Source organism: Triticum aestivum, chromosome 2B, assembly GCF_018294505.1.
Source record: "Triticum aestivum cultivar Chinese Spring chromosome 2B, IWGSC CS RefSeq v2.1, whole genome shotgun sequence".
In the NCBI taxonomy this organism is placed as follows: Eukaryota; Viridiplantae; Streptophyta; class Magnoliopsida; order Poales; family Poaceae; genus Triticum; species Triticum aestivum.
This window is the reverse complement of record NC_057798.1, coordinates 371,145,302-371,151,188: the sequence shown is the minus strand read 5'-3', so window position 1 is coordinate 371,151,188 and position 5,887 is coordinate 371,145,302.

Below are 5,887 nucleotides of genomic sequence, written 5' to 3'. Positions count from 1 at the left end.
AATACGGAACCGAGACCTTGAGTTCTTCTTATCAAACTAAAGAGGGGAACCTCATGACCCAGGATACAAGCACTATTATCTTCTTATAAGGGAAATGAGGTGATTGTAAGCAAAAGGAGGAGGAATAGTTTCTCATGCCGAGATCAAAAACTCAAGCGCCATCCGTTTCCTATTTGATTTCAGAACAGCGGAATATCATCACCCGTGGTTCACTTGAGCATGAATAGAGTTCGGTCTCCTTATGAATTCAAGTTGGTAAAGAAGTGGAATTCGGAGCTTTCGCTACAACCCCTCCAAGGCGGGCAACTGTCTCATTTGACACTAGCACTTAAATAAAGAAAGGTAGAAAGGGCTCCCTCCCTCTAATGAAATGGGCTTCTTTAAATTATGCAATATGTTCACCAGTCTCAGATCTTTAGAAAAAGGAACCAATCCTATTTCGGCACTCTTTAGAGGCTATCACTCGTTTACCACAGATCTCTATCCCGCAGCTGGCTAATAAAATTGCCTTGGCAATGTGTCAAGTCCTTTCAGTCAGAGTTCAACTTTTCGGCGAAAGTGAAAAATCTACGGTCTTCCATCCGCGGAGGTAGCCATGGACTCCATAGTATATGTTGGTAGCTAGCGTACAAGCTTGATGTGAGGGGGGTGGGGGTTGTTACCTATTCTATTCCCTTGCTTGGATAAAAACACCCATCTTTCCGTACGAAAGACACACAACTAGAGCAACTTGATATTATGTATGTAGACCTGGCCTCCCTCAATAATAGCTGGCTCACCCGATTGACGATTTTCAAAGTTCTACGCCAAGCGCCTCGAAGTGGGGATCCAATTTTTACTACTTTATAAAGTGAGAAGCCTTTGTCTTGATTTCTTTTGTGGCTTATTTATGTTTACCCACGCCGCGGCTATTCAATAAAAGGATTGGTAGTTAGTTGCCTCACCCTATTGGTTGTTAATTTTCTTTCTCCTCCGCGTTCGTGAAAAGCTAGTTTGCTCGCGGAAATCGTCTAAAGGAAACTACTCGCTAACTCGCTAACAAGACGAACTTCTTCCTCTGGCTCTGCCAGGCTATGCTGCTCGCCTAAATCGGTATCAATAACTTCGATCGTACTTAGACCTCTCATTGGAATGATAAGTTGGCTATGACGAACTAATAAGTTTCTCTTCTTGTCACCTTCTTTAAGCCTTTCCTTCTGCTTCCATCGAGAAATATATATAGATAATCTTGGAGAAGCGATTAAGGTGTTTCCACTCTTAGGTTGTTCAATATGTGAAGACCGTGTCAATCACTACACCAGTGATACGAAAGCAAGCATTCTTCTCCAGCTGACGTACTGATGCCTCACTACTACTTAATTAGTGAAAGATACGTTGGGATGTTTTCAATTTTCCATCAAGAGGCGGGCAACTATCTCTTTTCACACTAGACTTCGGATCGCCTTCCTACTGGTTTTCTTCTCGGTCTCCCCAACTAGGGGAAACCTCAAAGCAAACAATAGAGCAACACCTATCTTTTTTCTTTAAGCACTGGACATCCGGATCCCCTTCCGACTTGCTTTTCCGGGCACTGATCTTTCTAACAACTGGAACTCGTCTCCCTTTTCCTGATTCACATCTTCTTCGCTTTTGCTACGGTCTTTCCTTCAGTCAATCCTTCCTTCAAGATTTTTGCCCGCGGATCTCTCTCTTCAAAACATATATATCTTTCGGCGCCAGTCTTTCCTGCCTTACCTTAACCCCGCTTTCACGTGGCGAATTAGTATGAGGTTTCAGTGATCACTTTACGGTATTCTTTAAGCTTTCTTGGTCACCGGATAGAGTGAGAACTGCTCAGCTTGGTTTCTTTCCCTAGCACACACTTAGTAGATAGTAGGCACAGGTCCACTAAGAGCTCATCGAACTTGACTTGTTGAGTGAGACCTATGCTCGATATGGTTCATTTCAGTGCTCTTTCTCTCGGTATCGTTCACCACATGCCTGCGTTCGATCTCTCTCAAGCTAGGTATCGACGAAGTCCGTCATTGAGTTGAAGTGGTAGAGTGGTAAGTGGGCGTACGGTCTATGTATTTCCTATCAGTGGCATTAGTTCCTTTTCATTCTCTAGATAGATGGGCAGAACAAGGTTCTCTTTATATTCTATTCTAGAAAGGATCAATTACATTCTCATCTCCTATTTGTTTGAGCCATTCATTATAGTGGTGGTGCCGAGAAGGTAGCTTAGCACTCTAGTCCTTTTGAGTAAGGAATTGTAGCATGGGCAGGCAATCTCTTTGATTGAATAATAGTCTTGTCCATCAAAACATGGAAAGATATGGTTAAAGTAGATATTCTTTAAAGACACTAATTAACATAAATGTGCATTATCATATAATTGGAGGTATAAGAGTCTAGTTAGAATAAAACTATTTATGATATTTATTTTTGTTCTCAGGAGTAATCAAAAAAGACTAGAACTACTCGATCCGTTGAAACACGATACGAAGGAAACGGACTTCAATCCCTCATTTGTTAACCGGACCGGAAAAGGGGGCATTTTCTGGGTAGGTTTCCCTATTAAGTCAGCACCGGATCAAGATTGGAGACCCACCACAAGGAGAGAACAAAAAGCCTAAGAGTGGTGACCAACCATCTGCAAAAGGAGTAACAGTGCAAAGCGGAGAAGAGAAGGGGGGAGAAAAAAGGTTCCTAACTCATTGGATAGCTTAATATATTGGTCAGGGATCTCATCTTTACTTTATTTAGGTGCCTAGACTTTTTGGGGCATAGGGTAGATTTCACAGTCCTTTAAGTGAATACGCCTTCTCTTTATGTATAGAGCTCTAACTGTTATTCCCCAGATTGGCGAAATGACCTTTCGTCTTGCTTCCGTAAAATAATAAAATGTGCTTTCGCCAAAAGAAGAAAAAAGAAGATAGCTCAGTAAATGGCATTCAAGTAAAGTAGAGAAAGAGGCCTTGCTTTCGCACAGGAAGGAAAGAATTGACTCGGGTAAGTAAGCCCTATTGGGGGATTAAGGGCTCGAGTATGATTAGAGCGCCTTTTTTTCTGCTGCGCACGCTGACCATTTTAAATAGGGGGAAACAAGAGACTGTAGAAGATGAATATGGCTAGTCTACTGCTACTATTTGATTGGCAATCCGTAGACTATAGGGATGAGGCAAAGGAGCATAACCTACCTGCAACTATCCTTTAAAGCAAAGAAATCTATCGAAATTCTCATTCCAGTCTGAGGGGATATCTGAAGCTACCGATCCGGGATCTCACTCAAATCCAAACCTAGCTCTTTTGTATTTATTGCTTCTCCTTTTAGAATGTCCGTAGCCGAGTAGAAGAGAAGAAAAGAGATTTCCTTATCTGCATGCCAGCTTTCATTCCTACTTATGATGAAAGAAAGGTCAGTTGCTGCCGACAAGTCGACAAAACTTTCACAATTGTCACCTATCTTTAAGCACCTTCTAGGCCAATTCCCAACCTAATGCATTCAAGTCTGCCTTCTGTACTGGTACTTCGGAATCAAGGGCCCAACAAGCGATATCAGGAGTCTTTGGCCGAAGAACTCGCGGATAAGAAGGTTATTCCATAACTATATAAAATCCATAGTCACGCTCAATATGCGAAAGCTTGTAAAAATGACATCCCCTGCGAAAACCAATAGGATTTGTTGGGCCATCGAACACTAGTTTCTGGTTTCTCAAGACCTTGAGGCAAGGGCACTTACACAACATTTTCTCAATATTGAATGTGCATTTTTCCCGCATTTTTTCGATTCCACTTCTGTATCAGAAATTAGTGTCAAGGGATGGAGTTCCTGTTCTCAAAAGATTCGGTCATGCCAGAAACCTCAGTGTGCATGGAACTAAAAAAGGGTACAAACAACCTGAGATGCAAGTAATGGCTGAATAGCCAGGGAAACACTAAATAAAGACAAGTGTCATCCGGACTTACTTGATTGATTGAATCGAGAGATGGAAATGCCATTGAGAGATTAGAAGGGATAGAGAAAACGTCAGATAGAGGTCGTGCTTCCGCTCAGTCCAAAAGAACAATCTGAGTGAGGATAAGGTGGTTTATGTTAGGGTCCGAGAAAGCAACTTGACATGCCAATCCTAACAATAATTCCACTCTTTCTGGTCATGTCAGAAACGACCTCTTGGAAAGCAGCTCGAAAGCCAATCATTTCAGAAGATGATGACCCTCTTGTGCTCCTACGTTCCTGCTAGTTGGTGGATGAAGAATAGGAGAGAGCTTGCTTGAGTAGAAGATAACCGGCGAGAATGATGTTTTGTAGCGCTTTCTCATACAAAAGGAAAAGGCGTCACGACCGAAGATAAGGAAAGATCCCAGCTTTTCATTGCTCTGTCGCGCCACCCCTCCTCCTAGAGTCGGTTCTTATCCATAGATTTTTCAGCTAAAAGATACGGTATATATATCAATGAAAGCTGGCGCCTTTGGTTCTTGGTACGACTGGTACTTTTTCTCATTTATCGGTCTAGTTGGAAAAATTTCCCCTCAAAGAGCAAGTGTTTCTTATATATTATGCCGCGCCCTTTCCCTTAACCTTCCTTTCTCTTCTATAAAAAGGCTGGACATCAAATGTAACTGATGCTTATATTCTAAATATGACAAGCAAGAAACCTACTATTGCCGTAAACAAAAACCCAAACATTAGGAACTAACAGAGCTTTGGTATTCTAACTATTTCCCTATAAACCATGATTGATATACCAATCAAAAAAGACTTCTGAAACTAAACTATTCTATTGATTTATGCCCATGCTTCTTCTTCTATTTTTGTACGCAGAAGGATGTCTAGGAGGAACAGATCACTAAGGTTGAGGATGAGAAGGTGAAAAGTGAAGATAGAGAATAGATGCCATGAACAAGCAACAAGGGCCTTTTCCAAGCAGATTTCCCTGTTCAGAAAAGGGCAGGAAACAGTGGGTTTTCCCGAGCGACCGATCCTATCTGTGGTCGAACAGCTTGATTTCATCAAATTAAGGAAGCCAAAAAAAAGCAAAACCGAAGGAGAGACTTGTTTTACGAGCAAGAACGAGGGAGGCCCCTTCGAGACCCTACCTATCGAAGCCTTGTTTTAACAAGGGAAATATTAGGTACCACCAGGCCTCTTTTACTAAACGAATCTGCATGAAAACGCGTCCCATAAAAAACTAAGTAGGACCCTATTGAAAGTGCAAGGAACTGGAACCGATAAAAAAGATAGGCACTTTTCCGATCTTTTCGCGTTAAGGCGGAGCAGTCAGGTAACAATCTGGAACTCGAAACCGGCTAACATTACTTTTCCTTTTCAGTTTCAGAGTTGCAAACCGGCAGACCTTACTTTCTGAAAAAGACAGATGTATGGAAACTGATCCTATTTCAGATCTAGAATTGCATTCAAACTTAGGCCGTTTTGAATTGACATAGCTTGACCTGTGAACTCTCAGCGCGTACGATAGTTGCTTCGACAAACATTCGATAGACTAGCTTTCGAAGTGCCATGATCCTATCGAGTAAAATCATCCCCCGGGGATAACGGCCAGTGCAAGGCTACCCGCCTTACCACACTTTCCCTGAATGTAAGTTGCTCAGTCAACCAGGAAGATCATGGCAGCTAGACTAATTTGAGATTAGATCAGTGTCATCTGTAGCTCCCTGGTAATGAACTGAAAAAGAGACTGCTCACCGCTGAGAACAAGATGGCACAGGTTGTGGTTCTTCTCCAGTGTAGGCTAGCTGCTGGAACCCACCGAGTTCAAATCCGAGATAGGAAATTAGACTCTGCGATATCGACCGACGCGACGCTATACCGGAAAGACTAAAGAAAGGAATGTATTTTAGTCACATGAATTTCACGAATTGAAAATTTGGGCAAGTTGACTCAGCT